Below are 27,265 nucleotides of genomic sequence, written 5' to 3'. Positions count from 1 at the left end.
CCCTGGGGATTACGATTTCCCATACAACCAGCCTTTCCATGGCCATTTACACCGCCATGGAAAGGCTGGCAGAATGGAGGTGTCGGGGGGCCCCATGCACAGCCCCTTCGCGCAAATTATGGGCAGTGGAATGCACAACAGGTGCTGCTGCACCTGCCTCACTGCCACATTGGCACCGGCTTCATTAGGAGCTGGCGTCCATGTTAAGGCCCTGTTCATCACAGGGCTGGCTGGCAGTGACGCTGTTTCTGCACGCCAGCCCTGGGGTGAACTCCTATTAGGGCCGGCGGGGTTCAGGCTGCACAGGCGGCCTGAAGGCAGAAAGAGTCAAACTTGCAATGAGGGCCTATATCTCTTGAATAGGATCCACTTTTTCTTCGGATTGATCCTCCCTCGGATTATGTGATTGTTGCAGCAGCAAGGAAAAACTCAAGCAATGACTTCTTCCTCCACTGTACCTCCAGATAAGGACAGTAAACACACTGATTCCCTTGGCAAGAAAATGTGTAACACCTCTGCATCTTCCATGAGAATTTCCAGCGCTTCAGTTTTATTGAGGCGTTATGACAGAGCTCTGGACTTTCTCTCTAGATTTAAGGAAAAACTACCTAAGGAAGACAGGCTAGATATTCAAGACATCCTAAAAGAGGATGGTTTGGTAGGAAACCAAATTATCAGTGCTGCTGCAGATACATCAGACCTCGCAGCTTATGGATATGCCCATGGTATTTGCGCAAGACGCTCATCCTGGCTCTGACTCTCAGGCCTCAAGCCCGAAGCACAGCAGAGGATACTATGGCCCATAATTATATATTTTTTTAGTGCTGCATTACAGTTGTGTTTTGTAAGTTTGCACCGCTTTTGCGTAATTTTTTGCACCTCTTTTGCATCAAAAAATGATGCAAATGCGGTACTAAAAAAGTATAAATATGGGCCTAAATCTCCCTTTCACAGGCACATATCCATTTGGAATGCATGCAGATGATCAGATGGCAAAAATGAAGTCAGAACTGGGTACGCTGAAAGCAGTGAGCCTCAAGAAACGTAAGGAGTTCAGACGCAAATATAAACCCTATGACCGCAGGCCTTACCAGCAGAGGGTTCACTCCCCTCACTGGTTACAACATTCACAGCAGTATTCCAGGTCACACTACCATCCTCAAAGACAAGCAAGAGGAAGAGGAACTTATCCAGTATTGGATCTTTCATAAATTCACATGCTTGAATCATCCCCGTCGTCGAAGTGGGAGTCCCACGGTACATAAAATAGCAATAAATAATAAATATTTTTTTTTTGCCATAGGCTATAATGGAGTCAGAGCTTGCTCATATAGCCTATCCATGTCCTTTTGTGAAAGGACCCAAACCTGCCTGCTATCCAATCAGGCACCAGCACCCTCTAGAACCTTCTCCAGAGAAGCTCCCTTCCTCAGATTTTCTACCGCACGTCGTGTGAAGGGAGTCTCCCTGAGCTCTGCTCAGTTTTTTCTTCTACTTCAGAGATTTTCTCTCAAGAAAGCTTCAAATATGTCAGATTCTTCTAGAAAAGACCTTTTCCGCCCTTGCAAGACCTGTGGGAAGAAAAGGCTCCATGTGGATGACCCACATAAAGAATGTTTGTACTGTCTCTACCCACAACATCAGGTTAAGGACTGCAAAATATGTCGCACCTTCTCCACAAAGACCCTCAGAGACCGGGAGGGCAGACTCCTGACATGGTTACAGGCCAAATCCTGTACTTCAGGTGACGAGAGTGGGTCAGAGAGGCCACATAAAAGGTCCAGATCTGAGGACCTAGGCCACATAGAGAAATCCAGAAAGAGGCAGAAATCTCATCATGGGAAGGGCTTACAGACTTCAGTCTCCTCTGAGCCTTCCTCTCCTCTTCAAAGGAAGGAGTCTTACCATCTATCTCCTTCTTCAGAGCCTTCTACTTCTGGAAAGATGACTCTGAAAATTAGAACAACGACGACGACACCGTCGACGACCGTGACGACGACGACGGTACCTACATCTACCGTCTCCACTTCGTCGTCGACGAGACCGTCGTCAGCGTCGACGACCTTAACATCGACGGTAAGGGGTCCGATCCCTTCTCTCCAGCCTCCATCGGCACCGTCGACGACTGCCCCGTCGACTATAACCTCACCCACGTCATTCTCATCGGCGCTATCGCCATCGACGGGGTCAAAGAAACTACCGTCGACGACACTACCGTCGACTAAACCATCGCCGGCGAGACCATCGTCGGCGAGACCATCGTCGGCGAAACCATCGTCGGCGAAACCATCGTCGACGAGACCACCGTCGACGAGACCACCGTCGACGGAAAGATCTGTACCATCCACGGCTGCATCAACTTTCACGCCATCGACAGCAGTGATGCCTAGCGGACACGTTGAGGCCATTCCTACCTCTTCCAGGTCTCCAGCTCTCCGAGCCATGGTCAGCATCAGAAGTCTACCTGCACAGGACGTTTATCCTACCGACACATCTCCAAACAAGGTGTTGGCTTTACTACCCAGTCATCTTCTTGACTGGGAGGAATCGGACGAAGGTCCTTTTGGAGATGCACATAGCCCTTCGCAGCTCCATGTCAAATATCAAGATGACGATGAAGAGAATGAGTATGAACAGTATCAACCATACTACTCTCATCAGGACCAATACTATGAAACACGGGAGCCTCAACACAGAGACACCGTAGAAATGCCTTCCTCCTTAATCCAGGATTTACAATCCATGCTTCAGGATTATAGGAGAAGGTTTCCAGCGGAAGGTCAACCACCGGCGCCGGTCTCTACGGTGACGCCAGGTATTGTTCCTCCTCCTCCAGCTACTCCAAGATCAACATCACACTCGGTGTTAGCTGCACCCCCCAGAGATGAAGGTTCCACTTCAGGGGAAGAAGAGCAAGAAGAAGGAGAAATTTCTACTCCACAACATCCTACAGAGGAATGGGATGATTACTTGGCCCCCACTCCTTCTCCACCACCTCCTCGCCCCTCTGATTCTCCGCCCGAGGACATAGGTGGTTTCCATAATCTTATGGACAGAGCCGCAGTACGTTTCCACCTACCAACATCTGTCTCCCAATCGGAATGTTTCCTGCATGATTTCAAAGAACAATCACGGAAGTCGGTACGGTCCATTCCGATTATTGATTACATTTGGAGCGAGGGCACAAAGATTATGCGGAATCCGGCTACTGTTCCTCCAGTTCCACAAAAACTGGATAAAAAATATAAGGCGACCCAAGATTCTCCGGCATGCCTTACTGGCCATCCAAAGCCTGATTCGGTCATCTCACAGGCTGCTCAAAGGCGCTCCAAAAATCCATCAACGCCTATCTCCACTCCTCCAGACAAGGAAGGTCGCAGACTGGATAATATAGGCAAAAGATTCTCCTCAATGTCTGCAATCACTGTCAGAGCAGCGAATTCACTGGCAATTTTAGGCCGATATGATCGTCACATGTGGTCTGACATGCAACCTTTCCTGGACCTCATCCCAGAAAATAAGCAAGAAGAGGCACGAAAGATCCTACAGGAAGGTGAGCGTGCGTCGGAAGAGATCATTGACTGCGCTCTGGACATAGCCTCTACTGGTTTCCGCCAACTAGCGGGCGCCGCTGTCTTTCGACGACAAGGTTGGCTCAAGGCCACATCCTTCAGACCGGAAGTGCAGTCCCGAATTCTAGACATGCCTTACGATGGGGAATCTTTGGCAAACATGTGGATGACGCACTTCAAACCATTAAGACGGACACAGACACGGCCAAGTCCCTGGGTACCCTGCAGTACAGGAAGCAGCCCTTTCGAGGGGCTAGAGGGAGAGGTTTCACCTCATTTCGAGGTTCCTTTCATAGACAGTACCAGCAATCGCAGTACAGGCCTTCATACCATCAGCAGTACAGGCAATCATCGACTGCCTCCTATACCAGACAGGGAGGGAAACGAAGACAGGGGTCACAATCCAGAGATCAACCCAGAAAGCAATGATCTTCCACAGGCACCGGCTATGCTCCCTCAATGCCCGCAACATCAACAAATAGGAGCAAACATTTCCAACTTCATCCAAGAGTGGAAGAAGATAACATCGGACAAGTGGGTGCTAGATATAGTGACAAGAGGTCATACCCTGGAGTTCACAGAAAAGCCACCGCTTCACCCACCAACATCAGGCAGCTCTCTCCACCTTCGTCTGCTTCAAGCGGAAGTCCTCAGCCTTCTGGCCAAAGGGGCTATAGAGGCAGTTCCTCTGCAGCAACGAGGTCTCGGATTCTACTCCTGTTTTTTCCTCATAAGGAAGAAGTCGGGAGAGTGGCGTCCTATATTAGACCTCAGGAAGCTCAACAAGTTCCTTCGGAAACAATCCTTCAGGATGATCACATTGTCAGATATCTTGCACCTCTTGAATCCTGGAGATTTTATGACAACCTTAGATCTCCAGGACGCCTACTTCCACGTTCCAATACACCAAAAACATCGCAAATATCTCCGTTTTACAGTAGCCGGTGCCCATTATCAATTCAGAGTCCTGCCATTTGGCCTCAGATCAGCTCCGAGAATCTTCACGAAATGCCTTGCCCCAGTCGCAGCCTCCCTCAGAAGCAAGGGTTTCCAAGTGTTCCCTTACCTGGACGACTGGCTCATAAAAGCTCTGTCATCTCTACTAGCCTCAAAAGCCACAGATGCCTGCCTAAGACTATTCAACAGTTTGGATCTAACAGTGAACCTACAAAAGTCAGTCGTGTTCCCCGCACGCAGGAGAGTTTTCCTGGGAGCAGAATTGGACACTATCCAAAACAAGGCATATCTTACCCTAGCAAGGCAGCAGAAGCTGACCCAATTGGCTGTCGCAATCTCCGCAAGAAAGTTTGTTTCAGTACGACTATTCAAATCGCTTCTGGGCAGGATTTCCTCAGCCATAGTCCTAGTACCGCTGGCAAGACTCAAGATGAGACCTCTACAAGAAGAACTACAACTCCAATGGACCCAGTCACAAGGATCCTTTGACGATTTAATAACCATCACACCAAGGATTCGGCAGACGTTAGAATGGTGGTCCCACATCAACCACCTCTCCCACGGTCTAACCTTTCTGGCACCAATAGCAGATTTTGTTATCACCACGGACGCCTCCCTGGAAGGATGGGGAGGCCACTTACAGGACATGCGCATTCAAGGCAGATGGTCCAAGCTCCAAAAAGAGATGCACATAAATCTGTTAGAACTGAAGGCGATTCATCTTACGCTCAAAGCTTTTCTGCCACGCATCGCAGGATCATCCGTGTTAGTCAGAACAGACAACACAACAAGCATGTTCTACATCAACAAGCAGGGAGGAACAAGATCCCTCTCCCTCTCAAGGGAAGCTCAGTCTCTCTGGAACTGGCTCACACGGAACAACGTCCGCCTCAAGGCAGAGCACCTGGCGGGGGTCAACAATGCTCTAGCGGACTCTCTCAGCAGGACAGACGACAACTGTCACGAGTGGGAACTCAACAAGACCATACTCGAGAGCATTTTTCAACGATGGGGTCGGCCGATCCTAGACCTGTTCGCCACCAACCTGAACGCCAAATGCCAGTTTTACGCCAGTCGATACCTGCTCCCGGGGTCGTGGGGAAATGCTCTTTTGATAAGATGGTCCGGGATCTTTGCATACGCTTTTCCCCCCATTCCACTGATTCCCAGACTCCTCAGGAAAATGAAGACCGAAGGCTGCAAGATCATTCTCATAGCCCCCAAGTGGCCGAGGCAGTACTGGTACACGGAGCTCCTCCTCCGGTCAATATCCAATCCAGTCCGTCTCCCTTGCAACCACAATCTTCTATCGAAGAATCAGGGTCTCATCTTACATCCCGACCCAACTTCACTGCACTTGCATGCTTGGCTCCTGAGTTCAGAGAGTTCCAAGATATGAACATCGACCAAGAATGTAGGCTCATATTATCTAAAGCGCGAGCGGAGAGCACAAATAAGACATACAAATTAAAATGGAAGAGGTTCTGTGTTTGGTGTTCTCAGAACAATTTTCACCCATTTCAAATCAATCCTGAGCAAATTCTTCCTTACCTGCTCTCCCTTTCCAAGGCTGGTCTTTCCTATGCATCAGTCAAGATTCACCTAGCAGCTATAGCCTCTTACAGACGATCGGCTAACATGCCGTCTATTGGTTCAAACAGAGTCATCAAACAATTTATGAAAGGACTGTTCCGCACCTTTCCTCCAGTTCGCTTACCTCTGCCAGAGTGGCACCTTAATATTGTTCTCTCCCAGCTCATGAAAGCCCCTTTTGAACCCATCCATAGAGCTGAACTCAAGTACATCACCTGGAAAGTGTCAACCTTGCTCGCTCTCACCTCTACCAGAAGAGTCAGTGATATACAAGCGTTCACTACTAAAGAACCCTTTTTAGTTTTTTCTGAGGATTTCGTTATGCTCCGAACCAATCCCAGATATATTCCCAAAGTTCCATCTTCATTCCACCTCAATGAACCAGTTATTCTACGAACCTTTTTTCCAAACCCTACTACGATAGCAGAGAGAACTCTCCATCCTTTGGACATTAAACGATGCCTAAAATGTTACCTGCAAAGTACCAAGAACATCAGGAAATCAGACCAACTCCTAGTATCTTATTCTCTGGGACGTCAGGGAACAGGAGTAACCAAGGCCACTATAGCCCGATGGATTTCTTCCACAATCCAATTTTGTCACACCAAGGCAGGAAAACCCTTGACTAGACGCCCGAGAGCCCACTCTACAAGAGCAGTCTCCACATTGGCTGCTTTGTTTCAAGGTATTGCCCTTGAAAAAATTTGCCAGGCTGTGACATGGAAAACCACACACTCCTTTACGCAGCACTATTGTTTGGAGTCATCACAAAGAACAGACTCTCTAGTAGGACAAGCTGTGCTACGACATCTCTTTCATTAAGGTGAGACCTTTCCTTAGTTATAGTCATATGGTTTAAGATGCAGATAACCATGTTTCTATTGTGTTTCCTGGTGAAATATCTAAAGTGTACGTATGTATGTACTTATTAATGTGTATGCAGATAGATGAATTTTATCTATATTTATATATATATATATATATATATATATATATATATATATATATATATATATATATATATATATATGTATATATGCACGTACTTAGAGTATCTGTATTCCTTCGTAACTCACGCTCAGAAATGTATGAGTTTTCTATAAATATTATTATTATTATTATGATTATTATTAACTATAATTTAGATAGAGGGTCTTCATGCTCGCACCCTCCACCCACGCTGGATACAATGTTTATCAACCATACTGCTGTCTATTCAGATTCAAGCATGTGAATTTATGAAAGATCCAATACTGGATAAGAAAACAAGTTACTTACCTGTAACTACAGTTATCCAGTATTGGTATCTTTCATAAATTCACATGCGACCCACCCTCCTCCCCTTTGATGCTCGCATTCCTCTCAGGTTTTTAATTTTTCACTCTCGTGCTGGAAAATCTGAGGAAGGGAGCTTCTCTGGAGAAGGTTCTAGAGGGTGCTGGTGCCTGATTGGACAGCAGGCAGGTTTGGGTCCTTTCACAAAAGGACATGGATAGGCTATATGAGCAAGCTCTGACTCCATTATAGCCTATGGCAAAAAAAAATTATTTATTCTTTATTGCTATTTTATGTACCGTGGGACTCCCACTTCGACGACGGGGATGATTCAAGCATGTGAATTTATGAAAGATACCAATACTGGATAACTGTAGTTACAGGTAAGTAACTTGTTTTCTTCTCGTCAATCAACCTCCTCTGCTGAAGCCCAACCAAAACAATGAGCTGTTGCTTCCCCGTTCCAGTATCCCGCTTTGGTGGGGGGAAGCATTATGAAACATCTAAACGAGTGCAAAAACACAAGCAAAAAATGGCTGTTGAACATTGTTATATTGTTCAAAATGGATACTCTATCAGGTTCAAATACCCACCTCCTGCTGTCTTCCCAAAAATAACTTCTCCTCATCTTCAGATCCTGTTGCAAAAGGAAGTAAACACGCTGCTCCAAAAAGAATCAGTCGAACAAGTTCCACTTCCTCTACGGGGGAGAGGGATATATTCGCACTACTTTCTGGTTCAGAAAAAAGGTCCAACTCCAGAGTACATGCCAATCCTAGACTTTCGACTCCTAAACAAGTACTTCCTCAAAGAAATATTCAGGATGCTGGCTCTTCATCAAATTTACCCACAATTACTTCAGGGGGACTGGATGTGCTCCATAGATCTTCAGGATGCATATTTCCACATTCCAATTGACAAAAAGCTGCTCCGCTTCAGGGTGGCATCCAAGCACTACCAGTACAAAGTGTTGCAGTGCACTCTTGTGCACTATCTCTGGAAGCACAAGCCATCTGAGATTGGCTACTGGCCAGAGGTCTGTCAATCACCACCATTCATCTTCTAGGCGACTCAAACACCCAGACAGATTCCTTAAGTTGTAGTTTCACAGAGGCACATGACTGGATTCTAAACGAAGTAATTGTCCAAGATTATATTTCAGGAATGGGTACAGCCTCAAATTGACCTCTTTGCGGACAAAGGCAACAGAAAAATACCTGAACTTCGCATCCAGTTTCTACCAACCAGGGACAAAGGGCAATGATCTTTTAATAGACTGGTCAAGGACATTTCTATAAGCTCCACCCCAACCTTCCCTCACTGAGCTTGACAGCATGGCTCCTGAATTCCTGCAATATGGTCACCTAGGTCTGCCTCGGAATGTATGAACATTCTCAAGGAGTCAAAAAGACCGGCCACTAGAGGTTCTTACTTCATTAAATGGAAAATATTCTACATGTGGTGTGTTCAGAATAATTATCAACCAATTCTGGGCCAGGAGGATGTCATTTTAACTCATCTCCTCCATCGAACACACTCAGGTTTGCAGATTTCTTCTATTAAGGTACACCTTGCAGCCATTACTAGTTACAGAAAATCGCCTTCTCAAAGATCATTCTTCCAAATGCCTCTTAAAGATTTCTTAGAAGGTTTGATGAGGGTGCTCCCCCGGACGCTCCCCCTCTCCACTGTGGGGAATTGAATGTGGTACTGTAAAATGTCATGGGTCCACCTTTTGAACCTATACACAAGGCTTCCTTGCAACACCTTACATGGAAGACTGCCTTCCTTGTTGCTATCACTTCAGCATGCAGGGTTAGCGAAATTCAGTCTGTCTGTGCCAAAGAACCTTACACATTATTCCATGCCATCAGGATAGTGATGAGAACTCATCCCAGTTTTCTCCCTAACGTGGTATCTGATTTTCACATTAATTAGACAATCTCACTGCCTACGTTTTATTTCCTTACCTGACCTCAACAGCGTAAAGAGCTTTACACTCTTTAGACTTGAAGAGTGCTGAAGTTTTATCTGGACAAGAGTAAAGACATTTGACAGTCTGATCATCTGTATGTTAACTACGGCTCTATGAGGACAGGAATCGCCTCCTCTAAACAAACAATTTCAGTACTGATACTGATAGTTTCTTGTATTGTATTTACTTATTTTCTAGCCTATAAACAATTACCTGCCAGGCCCAAAGCACACACTACAAGGGGAAAAGCACCAACGGCAGCTCTGTTAAATAATGTTCCCATCTCAGAAATTTGCAAAGCAGTTACTTGGAGATCGGTGCATACTTTTCACAAGACATTACTGTCTAGATTCAGACAATAAGGCAGGTACCTAAATAGGACAGGCCTCATTAAGAAATTTGTTTAAATAAACATGTTAACTGCTGAAGGTTGATCTTGCTCCGTCTTCAGGGGTGTGGGATGGGCTTGCTACTCTATTCAGTGCTTATGACTATTGATGAGGATCCCCCTGGAAGAGAAGGATAAGTTACTTACGTGTAATTCTAGTTCTCTTCCAGAGGAATCCTCATCTTGCCTTAGTTATATAAATTTCTTAATGAAGCCTGACCCACTAGAGTGTCTGCCTTAGTATCTGAATCATTAATTAATGTCCCTGATTTGGGCATTATGGCTGTGTATTTGTGGTATTTGATTTTAGTTTTGGATAGGCATGACTGGAATAGGCTTGCTGATGTATTGTTACATGTTTCCTGGAATAGGATCTGATATTAAGCTAGCTTTGGTTTAGGGTTGGTGGCTTAAATAAGATCACACAAAATTGTGCAGTCCCTTAATTTTGAGAAGCAGATTCAATAAGGGACAACTGCAACTCAGTAAATGAATTAGTCTGACCTCACATTTGGTTGACATCACATTGAGGTGCAAAAAAGAATATTTGGTACAATGTCAGCAAGAGCATTCAAATCCTCTTGATGCACAAATCAAGTTTATGTTCAAAGCCACTGTAAGAAAGTGGGTTATTAGTTGCAAAGGATGTGGATCCTTCGCATGTAATAAGTCGGCAACTTTCCGTGTACTGTCAACCAAGTTATAGCACTTGACTCATTCAGGGTAGTGATGCAGAGCAGTTCAGGGGAGGTGGTGTGGGCTTGGACTCCAGTGCACAGGCACCCAACTAAGAACACCCAATAAATATACACAGGTGGCAGATGAAAAGACCTATGGTGACACCCTCCTAACAGTTCACCCGCAAGTGAGCCAGGAACCATAGAATGCCCCACATATACAAGACACAATAATATGTGGTGTAGCTATCAAACAGCAATTCCTACTGGCAATGTCAGGGTGTCACCACATTAATAACGCCAGAAATATGTCATAATAAACCAATACAGTGCCTTTAAAATAATTAAGGATGGTACCCTCTTACAATGATAATAATACTTGTAATGTTTCAATGCACAGGGAAAACTGTTTTCCTACTGGTGCTGCACTCAAGCCAGGAGTGGTGTCCTCAGGCCTCCTGGCCTCTAAATTTTGCAGTTCATAGTCAGACAGATTTTTGCTTCTCTCCCTTCTCATAGAGGACGGTCTCGTGTCTGGGTGCCTTTTCTGGGCGCAGGGTCTTCCTAAACAGAAGCATCAGGACCCCAAGGCAAAGTCTCGGATCTGCTTGCACCAACCAGGTCCCATGGTCGTCTTTGGTCACTTGCAGAGCACCTGGGTCAGTGGAATTCTAGCACTCCCTGCTTCTGAGGTTAGACTCCTTCTGGTCTGGTCCACAGAAAATCCAGGGGAACCAATCAAGCACCCACAGTAGGTCAGGCCCTCCACTGTCCCCCAGATGGTGCAGCACCACTTGCCTTGGAGAAACAAGTCCTGCTTCCTGGGTGCCAACTGAAAAGAGATGTCTTCAAGTCCATCTTTGCAGTGGGTCAGGTGTTTCTTCCTTCTCCATCTGGGCATTCCTCTGACATATCTTCTCCTAGGTCCAGGCTGTTCTCAAATGTTTCTCCCTTGTGCAGGTGTGTTTTAGTGGGATTGGACAATTGTCTAGAAGCTAAGCATCTCTACCCAATCTTAGGGCCAGTCATCACTCCACCCCTGCCCCAGCCCTCCTTCACTGCATTTTGGGAATTTCCACAATGGTGCCACCAAGTGGTCTGTTGCATTCTCAGAGAGCCTAAGCTCTAACCCTAACTGACTGAGCTGCCTGGTCCCTTCCCTTCAAATCATTAAAGAGCAACCATCCTGTGACTGGCTTCAGAGGTCTGGCTACCCACCTTTGTTTGCGAGGAATTGATTCTTCCCAGGTGAGATGTGAAAATAGCACATGCATGTTCTATTTCTCGCCCTTTTTTCTTCCGGGAGCAGACATAATTATTGGCAAACTGGCCCTATTATGTGAGGTGGAATTCGATCCTCCATATGGCAGAGTAATTAATTTGTCCCTGCGCAGTGGTTTAAAGGCTGAATCTAATTAGGAACTGAGTATGACAAAATTGACAAATCTTGAAGTGCAATAAGAAGTCTAGATATGTCAGATCTACATTTAGGCTCCTGGTTTACTATAATATTGGTGTGTTACACTCGTCCCTAGACATAACTCTGGCAAAACTGTACTTTGAAGCAGTTTTCACCCATAGTATATAATACAGTAATTACTCTACATACTTGCAGATATGCATACTTACTCTGTTAACTCACGCAGATCCAGATCCACTTAATAGCATATGGGTGCTATGAAAAGTTTCTAGATTCAATCTATCGCCTGCGATATTTAAAAGATGAGGAATCCAGTATCCACCAGAAAGATTATCCCTTAAGCTAAGTAACTTTTTCTTTCCTCATACAGAATCTGAATTAACTTTTTTTGATCTAAATAAATAGACCATAAAAGTACAGTAAAAAAGTAATACATTAAAATACAATTAAAATCGAAGTGTCTTTCACAATGCATTTATTTCCTCATACTTTCCACTCCTGTTGTCATCAATCACAGTCAGGTGTTACACAAAACAATTCTTTTAGCATGTTATATTGGTTGTCAACAACACAGAAGGCTCACTTGAGATCATTACTACAGCATTTGTTTCGCTCACAAAATGAGTCAACAGTGCCATGCACATAGCTTTCTTGTACACAATCAAGTCAATGCGTCTTCCACTGGCGATGCTCACATCCAACCTTCAGCAACAAACAGCAACAATAAACCCGCAACTACCCCGTTCATCCCCTCTCTATTGCATTGATTGTGCTCATCTTAATGGGTTACGGGCCACATCGTGCGTACTATATTTAAGCCACCTTCCCGATTGCTCCACTAGCAGGCAGTCAGGTACAGGGGCACATACGCATTTCTCTCAGCGGCCACCTCGTAGCAGTATGGGGCCTTGTAGGCCCATCATATTCTCAGTCTGAATCAGTCCCTCCCGCAAGTGCTGCCCGAAAGTCATCGACTATGGCCTCCCATGCTTGGGCATTCTCCAGGCCCTGATCCCCATATTGGCCTCCCTAAGTAATAATGTGCCCTCTGCTGATGCCCTTTTTTTTCTTGTTCAGTGCGCCAACGTGGCAGCCTGGCCCCCCCTGCTGTTTTCCAATTACGCATTATTTCACGCTTTGCCATTGGAAATCTAAATCCTGAAACCTACTGGTCACTCTGTTTTTCGAGGTATGAGAGTACCAACTTAGCAGACAATGCCCCGGTGTGCAGGGGATAGTCTTATCTAACAACGTGAATAATTGCTCCGTGACCCCCCTCCAGTATTGTGCACTTGTGGGCAGCTCCACAACATGTGTAGCAGCCCTGCCCTGTTCTCCCCATATCTAGGGCAGCCTGTCTCCTCCACTCTAAAGTAGCGTTGTATAGGCTCTGGAGTCAAGTATGCTCTCTGTAGCATGTAGAAATTAATCAACTTAAATCGGGTATTTCATGAAACTTTGGGCATTCTGTCAAGGATGGTGCCCCAGGCTCAATCAATGAATCAATCAAAAAAGAATTGTAGAGCGCGCTACTCACCCGTGAGGGTCTGAAGGTGCTGGGGGAGGGGAAACAGGGGGCTGCCTCTGAAATCTGGGTACTCAGATCTTCCTCCCACTTAGCCTTCAACTGTTCAAGTGGTTGGCGGCTATCCTCGGTTACAGCCTTATACAAATTAGAAATCATTCTAACAGTGCCTTAAACGCGAGCCAAATACTCGCAGCTACCCATCACTTGTGGCTCAACCATACCTTTCCTCCAGTGGTGGCGTATCCCGATAGTAGCTGCTTTGTATAAGATGAAGTGTCCCCTTGGGATATCACAGTCCGCCCTAAGAACGTCAAAGGACAACAACTCCCTGTCTCTGTAGAGGCCCTTATAGTAGAAACCCCAACTTCTCCCCACACTGCCAGGCCTCTCCAAGCTCCCCCATGAGGAAGTGCTGAAAACATAGTGATTGGTAGGGTAGGCAAGAAGGGCACTTTCACCCGGGCTCACTGTGGGCATCTCCTCCAGCACCTCATGATCACCTTGAATTCCTCAGGGTCCGTCGCATTAGTGCGTTTGACACCCAATAACATTCGTATCAGACCTGGCAACTCCGGTATAGCCGGGTTCTCCCTTCTCTCTGGCCATTGTCTTCCCACCAACTATTGGGGAAACCACTGCACTTGGGCCGCTAAATAATATGTTTCAAAGTCTGGCACGGTAGCCCTCCCTCCACCACGTGGCGTTGCAGTGTAGTTAATGCGACTCGTCTGCGGGAAGATACCCATATGAATGATGGAGTCTAGTTCTTTTAAAGTCGCCCGTGGTATCCACAGGGGTAGTGCTCCAAAATAATACAAGAGGTGAGGAAGGGCAACCATCTTCAGTAGTGCTATTCTACCTATGACTGATAGCGGGAGGGTTGACCAGAATACTATAGTCGTTTTCAGGGCCCACAGGGCATTTCTCACATTGCCAACCAATAAGTCTGCTCGCTAATGGTAGATCCTGACTCCCAAGTAAGACACACATTGAGGACCCGCTGCAGTGAGGCTAGGTCCTCTCGTGGTGGCAATCCTACGACCACTGGGTACACCCAGGACTTCTGCCAATTCACCTTAAGGCCAGACAATTGCCCGAAGTCTTCCAGCATGCTCTTCGCCCCGGCTAGTTCCTCTTGGCATTCTGTACAAATAGCAACATGTTGTCAGCATATAATGCTATTCTATGCCACTGCCTCCTTACTTTCAGTCCTTGTAGCAGCTTAGTCCAGGCTATGAAGCCCCCTCCCAACCCCATTTGTGCCATCACTGCATACAGGAAGTCCCACTCCAGGCTGTCAAGCGTCTTTTCTATGTCCACAGCCATAATCACTGCCCCATCACAGTCCAGGGCCTTCCGGTCTAGTATGGAGAGTAGACGTCTTATGTTGAGAGACGTGCTGTAGGAAGTAGGCTCTGTATATACTATCTCAAAGTGAGAGATAGTGTGCACAGAGTCCAAGGGTTCCCCTTAGAGGTTGATAGTGGAAAAATTAGATAATACCAATGCTCTATTTTGTGGTAGTGTGGTCGAGCAGTAGGCTTATCAGAGGGTAGTGTTAAGCATTTGTTGTACACACACAGGCAATTAATGAGGAACACACACTCAAAGACTTAACTCCAGGCCAATAGTTTTTATATAGAAAAATATATTTCTTAATTTATTTTAGAACCACAAGATTCAAGATTTGAGGTAAGTACATGAAATGCAAGGTACTTCACACAGGTAAGTATAGAGCTTAGATTTAAAACAGTAGTACACACAGTATTGGTTAAAATGACAATAAGCTATTTTAAAAGTGGACACTGCAAAAATCAACAGTTCCTGGGGGAGGTAAGTTTGGTTAGGTTTCTCAGGTAAGTAAAGCACTTACACAGTCAGTCTCCTGGGCATAGGCAGCCCACCGTTGGGGGTTCAAGGTAACTCCAAAGCCACAGCACTACAGGGACGGTCAGGATCAGAGGTCAAAGGAGGGCTCAAAACACATAGGTGCCTATGAAGAACAGGGCTGTTCCGGTCCTAGTCTGCTTACAGGTAAGTACCTGTGTCCTTGGGGAGCAGACCAAGGGGGGATTTGTAGAACACTGGGGGGGGGACACACAAGCCCACAAAACACACCCTCAGTGGCACAGGGGCGGGTGGGTGCAGTAGGCAAAGTAGGCGTCAGGTTTGCTATAGAAAGCAATGGAGGGACCTGGGGGTCACTTAGGCGATGCAGGCACTGCACAGTGGGGCTTCTCGGGCCAGCCACCAACTGGGCTAGGATGAGGGCCACCTGCTGGTCACTTCTACACTGGCAGATGGTTCCTCTTTGTCCTGGGGGCTGTGGGTGCAGTGCTTGGTCCAGGCGTCGGGTTCCTTTGTTACCAGGCAGTCGCGGTCAGGGGGAGCCCCTGGATCCTCTGCAGGCGTTGCTGTGGGGTGCAGAGGAGTTGTCTCAGGGTGTCCACACCGTTGGAGTCGCCTGGGAGTCCTCTCTGCAGTGTTGGTTTCCCGAAACTCGAGCCGAGGGCGTCGGGTGCAGAATGTGAAGAGTCATGCTTCTGGCGGGAAGTGGAGTCTCTTTAAAAGTTGCTTTAAAGTTGCAAAGTTGTTGCAGTTTCTGAACAGTGCTGCTGTTCTCAGGAGTTTCTTGGTCCTTTAGGTTCAGGGCAGTCCTCTGAGTCCTCAGAGGTTGCTGGTCCCACTGGATGCGTCGCTGTGCAGTTTCTTTGAGTCTGGAGACAGGTCGGTAGGGCTAGGACCATGTCAGTTGGTCAGCAGTCCTTCTTCTTTCTTCAGGTTGCAGGAAACTGATTTCCTGGGTTCAGGGTTGTTTCTAAATACTAAATTTAGGGTGGTGTTTAGGTCTGGGGGCAGTAGCCAATGGCTACTGTCCTTGAGGGCGGCTACACCCTCTTTGTTCCTCCTCCCTGAGGGGAGGAGGGCACATCCCTATTCCGGGAATCCTCCAAACTCAAGATGGAGGATTTCTAAAGGCAGGGGTCACCTCAACTCAGGGCACCTTAGGGGCTGTCCTGACTGGTAGGTGACTCCTCCTTGTTTTTCTCATTATCTCCTCTGGACTTGCCGCCAAAAGTGGGGGCTGTGTCCGGAGGGGCGGGCATCTCCACTCACGGCCAGGTGTTACAGTTCCTGCAGGGGGAGGTGAGAAGCACCTCCGCCAAGTCCAGGCTTTGTTCCTGGCCACAGAGTAACTAAGGCACTTACCCCATGTGGCCAGAAACTCGTCTGGTTGTGGCAGACTGGCAGAAACTGGTCAGCCTAGCACTAGGAGTCGGACTGGTATTCAGGGGGTATCTCTAAGAAGCCCTCTGGGTGTATTTTACAATAAATTCCACACTGGCATCAGTGTGCATTTAATGTGCTGAGAAGTTTGATACCAAACTTCCCAGATTTCAGTGTATCCATTATGGAACTGTGGAGTTTGTAATTGAGACTCCCAGGCCATATACTCTTTATGGTTACCCTGCACTTAAAATGTCTAAGGTTTTGCTTAGACACTGTAGGGGCATCGTGCTCATGCAACTATGCCCTCATCTATGGTATTGTGCACCCTGCCTTAGGGCTGTAAGGCCTTCTGGAGGGGTGACTTACCTATGCCACAGGCAGTGGGTTAAGGGCATGGCACTCTGAGGGGAGTGCCATATCGACTTAGTCATTTTCTCCCCACCAGCACACACAAACTGTGAGGCAGTGTGCATGTGCTGAGTGAGGGGTCCCCAGGGTGGCATAATACATGCTGCAGCCCTTAGAGACCTTCCCTGGCCATAGGGCCCTTGGTACCAGAGGTACCATTTACTAGGGACTTATATGTGTGCCAAGGTTGTGCCAATTGTGGGAACAAAGGTAGAGCTTAGGGAAAGAACACTGGTGCTGGGGCCTGGTTAGCAGGGTCCCAGCACACTTTCAATCATAACTGGCATCAACAAAAGGCAAAATGTTACAGGGTAACCATGCCAAGGAAGGCATTTCCTTTCATGTGCTATGCCCAGGAATGAATCCATCCTGATCTGGGTGTACCAACCGCGGCATATGGGAGAGTAATCCTATGGCTAATATTTTACTAAGGATTTTGTAATCGACATTTAACATCAACAGTGGCCGAAAGGCCTTATAATCCCAGGAAGGTTTGCTAGGTTTCAAGAGAGGGACTATTAATGCTTCACAGGTTGTGTCAGGTAGTTGGCCTGATATTCTGGCTTAATTGTAGAGTTTTTCCAGTCTGGGTGCTAACTAGCCTACATATGTCTTGCACAATTCCGCTGTAAATCCGTCTGTCCCTGGTGTTTTTTCCCCCTGACATGCCCTTTATGGCTGCTTTTATCGCCTGCTGTTTAATATCCGCCCCCAGTTCCTCAGCCTCTGCGGGTGCCAGCTGCACTAGGCCTGCTGTGTCCAGATATGCCCCTCCTGTCTCTTCCACCCCATCACTTGTGCTTCGGTATAACTGAGTGTAGTATCTAAGGAAACAATCATTTATCTCCTGCTGCCTAAATTCCCGGTCCCCTTCCTTTGTTTCTAATTCCAGCATTGAGGTCCCATTCTTCACTGAGTTGGCCAACCAGGCCAGTAAGGAGCCCGATTTATCACTCTGCATACGTGCCATATACCTCTTATAGTCAAAATATCTGAGCCTCTCTACCTTGGTGACCCCCACCTTCTTTCTTATCTAGCAAGGGCTGCTGTATATCAGGGTTCTCAGGCCTCCGTAGCTCAAGCTGATGCAATTCTTCCTCTGCCACCCGTATTTCTCCTACCAAAGGTTTTCCTTGTTCCCATCCCCTGCTAAGGATTGCCCTCTGAGAGTGATCTTAAATGCCTCCCACTCCATCAGTGAGCTTGATGCCGTCCCTTCAATCTCTTTGAAATAGTCTTTTATACCTTGTTTAAGTGCCTCCCTGGCCATTTGATCCTCAAGCATTTCCGGTTTGAGCTTCCAGGGGGGTATCTGAGGCCTGGGCTGGTGCCAGTTGCAACTCAGCATTATGGGATTATGGTCTGAGATCGTACGGGCTAGGTATTCTGCATTCGTCACCATGCTATGCACATTAGGGGAGCATAGGATAGTATCAAGCCGCACATGTAAATTGTATAGGCTAGAGAAGTAGGAATAATCCCTGTCCTGTCGATGAGTTACCCTCCACTTGTCTACTAGTCACCATTGTCCCTGCCAGTCTGAGAACACCTGTGCCAGCTTTCTCACAGGTTCATCTCTCAATGGAGGGTGTGACCTATCTGCCTCTACGTCCCCCCCTATCAGTATAGTGTGTGTCAGGAAGTTTGTCAGGTGCCCTGATATTCTGCCTAGGAATGGATCCTGATCCACATTTGGAGCATAAATGCTAATTATTGTCAAATCTCTGCCCTCCAGTCTCCCACTTACTGCTACGTACCTTCCCTCTGGGTCCACTACCTGCTTCGTACACTGGAAAGACACCCCTGCTCTTACCCATATGAGTACCCCTCTGGCAAAGCAGAAAAGCTAGTATAGTATGCTTGCCCTCGCCACCTGTGCTGCAGTGCCGTACTCTCTTGGGCCGACAGATGCGTCACCTGCAATAGTGCTATGTGTATACCTTTTCTGTTGAGGTATGAAAAGACCTTGTACCTTTTAGAAATGGTATGCATACCTCTGACATTCCAGGACATTACTTTGTAATTTGCTTGCGAAGCCACAACAACCTCAGGTTATTCAAATACTCTTCTTGGTTGCCTCCAATCCCAGCACATGCTCCCTGGTATCCCCCAAAGACATAAATCTGGTTAGTGTAGTTATGCAATCACTGTGACCCCAAACATGTAACCTTCCAACGTTCCAACTTCCCTCCCGTACCCTCCCCAGGACAAATTGGGCGTAACCCACTGCCCAAACTGGTTCATCGTCAACCAAACAATGTGGGTGAGTCCACATGAATAACAGGGGGAAAACACAGGCCAGTTCTTGCAGTGCAAGCCCCCTGGCCAGGGCCCCAAACAGGATTATACAGTTTAAGCAAGTATCAATTCAGTCTTGGTACTGTGATCGCAGCAAACTCTGCCCTCTTGCAGAGAGGGTCAGTCCATGCCTGCCATATCTCTCAATTGGTGTCGGGTGGCAAGCATCCCTTATTCAGACTTTATACGATGTCATCTGCAGTTCCAGGGATAACTTGAGGTAGTATCATGGTGGAAGTATTCGACCTACTGGAGGCCGCGTCTGTGTCAGAGCCTTCCGCGCCACTGGTCACTGGTCTGTGCCCACCCCCCGTGGGTAGGTCCTTCTTCTTCGCTTAGTTCTCTCCAGAGGTCGCTCCCCACTCCTCCAGCTGGGCCCAGGTTGTGGATGGTTGTCTATCCAGTGCCAAACATCCTGTGGGGTAGAGAAAAATAGGGCTCCCTCAGTCATCACCACTCTGAGCCCTGCTGGACATTGCATGCTATAAGTCATCCCCATCTGGCGGACCCGTCTTTTGGCTTCAGTGAGAGTAGCTCGTCATTTTTGTACTTTACGGGAATAGTCAGGGTATATGTGCACTCTGATGTTGTCCACTGTTAGCTCCTCTTTCTGCCGGCCCTGGTCTAGTATATAATCTCAGTCTCGTTTTGGCAAGTGGTCTGTCAACTGTAGGAGCAGAGGAAGGCCTTTTAAATGTTTGAGCTGACTTAGGAGGAGGCACAGATGACGATTTTTTAGACCGTTCAGAACTGCTTACATGCCCTCTTTCCCATTTTTTGGAGAATTTGTGAGGTGATGGAGGGCTGGGGCTTTTGTAAGACCCGAAGGTGGTCTTTCTGTTGGCCTCTCTCGGCTGCTCTGAGGAAGACCTTGAGTGAGGGGATCAAGGTCTTTTAGATGGTTTTCTGGAGGTGGAAGAAACATCAGTCCGGATCAGAGACTGGGTTGTCTCTAGATTTAAGTTTTTGCAGCCATATCAATAATCTACCCTCTCTATCCTTCAGGGTTTTAGAAGAGAAGGTGTGACATACCTTGCAGTCTTTGGCAGAGTGGTCTGAGTAAAGGAGGTATATGCATTTCAGATGAGGGTCTTCAGAGTGTAATCTTTTTTTCCCACAAGTTTTGCAGGTTCTGAACAAACCCTTCTTTTCCTTGTCAGACATGGTGTAGGCCTTATCAGCAATCAGTCAAAATTAATTTTGAAGAATATAACCTTAAAGTTATTCCAAAGGATGAGAAGAGCAGAGCAGAGCTCTGAGGAAACTCCCTAGCACAACGTGTGGTAGAAAATCTGAGAAACTGGAGCTTCTTGCAGGAAGGGTCTAGAGGGTGGTGTCGCCTGATTGGTGAGCCCTGAAGTTTGGTCCTTTTTCTTAAAATGATTCTGATAGAGTGCTAAACTGAGAGGCCTAAGGCCTTTAGGTTTAAAGCTAGGTTAATACTACGTGATTAAAGGTACCGGGGGCTCCCATCTCGATGACAGGGAATGATTCAAGCCTGTGAATCTATTAAAGATTCCAATACTGGAGAACTAAAGTTACAGGTAAGTAACTCATTTTCTTTTGCCACCACTGATCGTGGTGGGGTTCCCGACAGGGGTGGCCTACTCAGCACCCTATGTGCGCGTTCAAGGGCGAAGAACGGCGATAAGCACTCCTGAGGGAACTCGGCCTCAAAGGTTTCTAGAAATGTGAGCATATTGTTCCCCTCTATTCGCTCTGATAACCCTACTAAGCAGATATTATTGTGGCGGGACCTGTTCTCTGCCTCTTCAGCCCACATTTCTGTGGTCTTTAGTTTCCATGGCTGTCAGGCGGGATGTAAGTTCTGCAACTGCCAGGGGCAGCCCCGCCACCTCTCTTTCTGTGGAGAGACAGCGTTCTGTCAATCTACAATGATCATCTCTCAGCAAGCTTAGATTCGCCCCCAGCTTATCTATTTTGGTCTCCAAGGCCTTTCTCCTTGCTGTTATAGCTTGGATGACATCCCGCAGCGTCGGGCCTTGCTGCACTGTTCCATCCGCTCCAGGTTCCTCGTTGAGCAGGGGGACAGTGTCTTTCTTCCTTGCGGATTTAGCCATGCTTACTCCTGCCTCTCGGCAGCCCCTCGCTCCGTGGTCATGTCACTGGGTCCAGTTCAGTTACCATTTATGACCAGTTAGGTGAAGGCCCAGTCATTTTCCCAGTCTCTTTTGTTGTTCGTGTGGTGGCTAGAGGGACCCTTCAGCAGCGCCTTAGGCAATGGCTGCCCCCTCGGTGCCCTCCCCACCGCAGATTCACTCATTGATAATTTCTACCATTAACTGGAGATAGGGGGTGCAATGGTGTTGGCTGTTTACCTGGTTCCACTAGGAGTGAGCGGGGGCCCGGTACACAGTCCTACACTCCCCGCGCAGGAAGGAGCCAACAGTTCAACCCTTCAATCAGTTCTGTCCTCAGTAATCCGCTGAGGGAGCCCCCCCAATCACTTCTCCCTCCGGGAGACTCAGCATTGCCCCTCAGCCTCAGGTTGCTCATTTGCCATGGTGGCACACTGTCACCTGGTATGTCCGCAAATGCTGTTTTGCACCCAGTCTATATTCCCTCCACCCTTGTATAGTGCTTAAATGAACTTGTAATAGGCATTGTGTCTACCCTACCATAGACCTCTGAATTGCAATTAATATTATGCGGTCTACTACTGAATATATTTCACATATGCCCCATGTTTGAAACATGCAGTGGATATGGTTTTGCCCTTGGGGCTTCCCTGAGTTTCAGCCCTATTACAAATCAAATAGAATTAAATTAAAGCATGCTTTCATGCATTTATTTCACTCCACCGGATTATTTTTTGTTGGGTTTCCACACACCTTGGAAACACTAAACAAGTTTTTGTCTTGGTAAAACCAGCTGGAAGAAAATCATGAGTCTTGGCTGCAACAAAGTTGCATAGTCCTAAGGCAGATTTCCCACATGGTAAATTTGCATACAGGTTTACAGACATGTGGCAAATATGCCCACTGTTGTGCATTTATGAGTTAAAATCATGGAATGGTGAATTACTGTGTAGAGATGTTTTTTTCTAGCTGTAAAACCATACAGAATTCCCAATTCTATGGAATTTAATCCATCTGTTTATCACCTATATTGAGCAGATGGAAAATGTAGGCTGCATGCTTTCTAAGGTGGGGATGAGGGGAGTGGGAGGAGTAGGAGAGGGAAGGGGAAACATTTTTCTATTTGGGAAAACACAGGAATGAGAGTTGACTGCTACTGCAGCCAAAATCTCATTAACATTTCCTAGCTAGTTTTACCCGAAAAACTGATTGTTAAAAAAACTAACAATAAATAATCAGGCAGAACAAAATAACACATGAAAGTATGTATCTGATGGAGAGTTCTAGTTGCAGATTCCTTACATTACACTTTCAGTTTGAACTGGTGACTTTTCTCAAGTAGAACCCCTGCACGCACCAGGTGGTGTAGGTCGGCTCTACATCCATCATTGTGCGCACCGGTTTTGATGTCGATGGGCATACATAGGTACCTCCCTGGGGTGCTGATGTCAGTTCTTTTCTTTGTGCTGCAGCCAGCACTGATCTGAAGAAAAGCTACCTCACTTTTTGACTGGTCTTATTTGACTTTTTTTCAAAGATATTTGAGTGTCTACACTCCTGGTGTGTTGAGATTCAAGACCTGCAGATCCTGTCATCGGGTGATGTCCGTGACGGATCCGCACCTCGTGTGCTTGTGGTGCCTGGAGTGCTACCACGACCCAAAGTCGTGCTCCGAGTGCCAGGCCATGAATCCAAAAACTTTAAGGGAGCAGTCCCTAAAGCTCATGATGACCTGGCGCTTGACTGCACATCACAGCCTAGAACGATCATGGAACCCCATTCATCAATGTCCCACTCCACGTCCTCGGGACGGTCGCACAAGAAATCGTGAAAGAAGAACAAGCCTTCTTTGACTTCACCCCATACGTCGGCTGACGAGACGAGGGGAAAGGAGCGTTGTCGTTCCAGGCCTCTGTCCTCAGAGTCTGTGCCTAGGTCAGCTCTGCACCTCCCTGAGTTTCTGGTAGCCAGAGTGACCCCTGCCCAATTCTGAGGGTTTTATGAGGCCATGTGCCTCATATTTGGGCAGTCGGACTCTGCTTGAGAGCTCTCGGCAGAGGTACCCTTCCCTGACAATGGCATGCTTTCTTCCCCTCCTGTGGCTATGAAGGAGTGAGCGCCCTACTCTATGGTGGTGCGTAGAGCGTCCAAGGTGCTGGGCCTCAAACTGCCTTGGTGGCAGTCAGGAGTAACCTCCTGACAGAAATGCTCCAGCCTGGGATTTCTCTTCTGGACCCCATTTGCCCTCTAATGAAGCCCTTATTGATGTCCTGCAGGGGAGCTGGTCCAAACCCATCACAGGGGCTCCTGTGAACAGGACAATCGCCTGCTGCCATAGACCCACTCTAAATGATCCAGTGTTCCTGACGCAACACCCAATCCCTGAGTGCTTGGTTATCCAAGTCTCCAAGTCGCTGGGCGCATTCCCTTCCGCACGGTTAAGGAACCCAAGACGCTGAACCAACTTGGGAAAAATATGTTTTCTTTCTCCAGCCTGGCATTGTGGTCTGTAAACCCAGCATGCCTTTTGAGCTGTTACACCAATACTTTATGGGACACAGTTGTGCAGGTGCTGCCACAGGTCTACTGGGACATTCTCTCCCAAGCTGTTGCTGATGGGAGAGATGCAGCAAAGTATATAACGAACTCATTAGGAAGTTCAGTTGCATCAACAGTGGCCTAAACTGCCACGACTGGTTGAGGACGTCTGGCTTTTTGGGGCTGTCCAATCCACCCTTATGGACATGCCCTATCATGGCACCAGTCTCTTCGGAGACAAAGCAGACTCGGTGCTCAATGCTTTAGGGAGTTCCGGGCTAAGGCCGGGTCCTTGGACTTTGCAGGTGCCCCTTGCCGCCCTCAGTCTGCTTTTTGCCCCTTTCGGGTCTGTGGAAGGGGCACCTACCCATGTCCATTCCCCCCCAACCACCATGCATGCTGCCCAGCCTGTGTCCCCAGGGAAGTGGGATAGAGTGACCTCGTGGATCAGGAAGCCAGTGTTTTAGCCAGTCCATGCCCCCCCGCAACAGCCTCCAAACCTTCCTACTCTGACGCTTCCCCACCAGGGACCAGTCAGAGGCAGGATTTGCCATCACCTGTCCCGCTGGCAGTCCATCGCTTCAGACAGGTGGGTTTTGCAAATATCCCTTTATCCATGCCATCATCCTCCGATAGGATGACTGAGGATTACCTGGTACTTCTCTGCAAGGAGGTTACGGCTCTCTTGGCCAAGGGAGTCATAGAGAGTGTCCCTGTGCCAGAAGTGGGTTGTGGTTGTTATTCCCGCTACTTTCTGGTGCCCAAAAAGGACAAGGGCATCTGCCCTATCGTAGACCTTTGGTCCTCAATCTCTTCTTCAAGAAGGAGAAGTTAAAAAATGCTCACTCTGGGTCAGGTTCTATCTGCCCTGGAGCCAGGAGACTGGATCACAGCGTTGGACTTGCAGGATGCCTATTTCCATATTCCTGTCCTGCCTGCCCTCAAACGTTACTTGTGGTTCACAGTAGGCCGCAAGCCTTTTCAATTCACTGTGTTCCCCTTTGGCCTTATCAGCGCCCCTTTGGTGTTCACCAAGGTGATGGCGGTGGTCACAGCTCATCTGCGCTTATCAGGGGTTTCAGTCTTTCCCTACCTCAACGACTTGCTGTTAAAGGTGAGCACGCCACAGACTGTTTTTTCCCACCTCCAGACTATGACGGACCTCCTGCATTCGGTGGGGTTCAATATAAACGTGCAGAAGTCACACCTGACTCCCTCTCAGACGCTTCCTTTCATCAGACCTGTTCTTGACATGGCTTATTCTCCCAAGTGGCAAGTTCAGGATATTCAGTCTATGTTACCAATGTTTCAGCCTTTAACCTGAATTTTGGTTAGGATGACTCTGAAGCTGCTGGGCCTCATGGCCCCTTGCATCCTGCGGGTGACACATGCCAGATGGCATGTGCGAGCTCTGCAGTGGGACCTGAAGTTCCAGTGGATGCAGCATCAGGGGAATCTCTCAGACAGTCCAGATTTGGAGGGAACTGTGCAAGATCTGCAGTGGTGGCTCTTAAATTGTGATTGGGTCAGAGGCAGATCCCTCTTCTTTCCCCAACCAGATTTGACCATAGTGACAGATACGTCACTCCTGGGATGCGGCGGCCACATGGAAGAGGTGGAGATCAGAAGTGTCTGGTCTCCGGCAGATTCTACATCAGTCTTTTGGAGCTCAGGATGATCAGACTGACATTGAAAGTATTCCTTCCCTCTCTCAAAGGGAAAGTAGTGTAGGTGTTAATGGACAACACCACCACCATGTGGTACTGCAACAAGAGCCTTGGTTAGATCTGTTTGCCTCCGCCGAGAATGTGCAATGTCAGCAGTTGTGCGCGTTGGAGTTTCCATGATGGCACTTGCTTGGCCATGATTTTCATCTCGAGTGGAGCTCAGGCGTCCTGTATGCCTTTCTGCCTATACCACTTGTGCTCAGAGTTCTCAAGAAGATCAAAAACGACCAAGCCCAAGTAATCCTTGTGTCCCTGGACTGGGCATAAACAGTATGGTATCCCAAGCTATTGATCCTTCGATCAGACTGCCCCTTCGGGAGGATCTTCTGTTGCAACAGCAGCGGAGGGTTCTTAACCCGAACCTGTCCAGTCTCTGCCTTCCTGCCTGGAGATTGAACAGCAGCAGTTTGACATCTTTTGACTTTCTCCCTGAAGTATGGAATGTTATCTTGCCAGTTGTGGCATGGTGCACAAACAGGTCCATAGACCCCCTCTCTGCCCCCTTGTTTTGAGGTCCTCTTGTTTATACTTTCTTTAGCCCAGCAGAGCTCTGCTTTGGACACCCTCAAAGGTTGTTTGTCTGCTATCTCTGCATTCCTAAGATTACCTGACCAGTCCTCTTTGTTTAAGTCTCCTATTGTTAGTAGAATCCTTAAGGGTCTTACCCACATTTTTCATCCATCACCCCACATCATGCCTCAATGAGATTTGAATTTGGTTCTGACATTTCTCATGTGTGCTCCTTTTCAGCCTCTTCACAATTGTCCTCTTGGGCTTCTAATACTAAAAACAGCCTTCCTTTTTGGGCAGTTACATCTGCCCGCAAGGTGAGCGAGCTGCTGGCCTTGTCATCGAAAGCCACACTACCTTTCCATCTATCCTGACAAAATGGTGCTTTGCACAAGGGCTTCCTTTTGCCAAAAGTGATCATGCCCTTTCATGCCCAAACCATCACCTTTCCTACTTTATACTTACTCCCACATCCTTCTAAGGAAGAGGAGAGACTCCACCGCCTGGACCCAAAAAGAACGTTGGCGTTCTACCTTGATTTTTGATTGATTGTTGGGTGTGGTGGTGTGAAGAAAGGTTGAGCAGTACAGAAGAGAACTATCTCTAGATGGGCCATTCTCTGCATTAAAATATGCACCACATTTACCAAAAAGCAATCCCTGGAGGGTTTCCACACTCACTCTAGCCGAGCGATAGCTGCATTCAATGTGTTAGAATGCGGAATTCCAGTACTGGACATCTGTCAGGTAGCAACATGGGCATCCTTGCACACGCTCACCAAACACTACTGCCTGGACAGTCAGTGCTGAAGGGAAGCGTACTTTGCCCGTTTGGTTCGACAGGACTTCCTAGTATGATCTTAGTTTGCAGACCCTCCTCCGGGGATGGTATTGCTTGTGTATCTGTTCTAAGGTAAGGAATCTGGAACTAGAAGTCTCTGTCAGATGAACAAGTTACTTACCTTCGGTAACACCTTATCTGATAGAAACACATTCTAGTTGCAGATTCCTCATCCACCCACCCATCCTCCCTACTCTGCAAACTGATTTCTAGAGACAGGGACACCCTT

The 27,265-nt window shown here is 47.4% G+C and overlaps 1 protein-coding gene across 9 annotated transcripts in view; it reads left to right on the top strand.

Moving 5' to 3' along the window:
• Positions 1-27,265, top strand: part of RYR3 (ryanodine receptor 3) — a 1,450,647-nt gene that overhangs the window by 636,701 nt on the left and 786,681 nt on the right. The window lies entirely within an intron of this gene.

The sequence above is a fragment of the Pleurodeles waltl genome, chromosome 9 (assembly GCF_031143425.1).
Source record: "Pleurodeles waltl isolate 20211129_DDA chromosome 9, aPleWal1.hap1.20221129, whole genome shotgun sequence".
Lineage (NCBI taxonomy): Eukaryota > Metazoa > Chordata > Amphibia > Caudata > Salamandridae > Pleurodeles > Pleurodeles waltl.
Note: the sequence above shows the minus strand (reverse complement) of the source record. Positions and strands in the feature narration are given on the sequence as shown.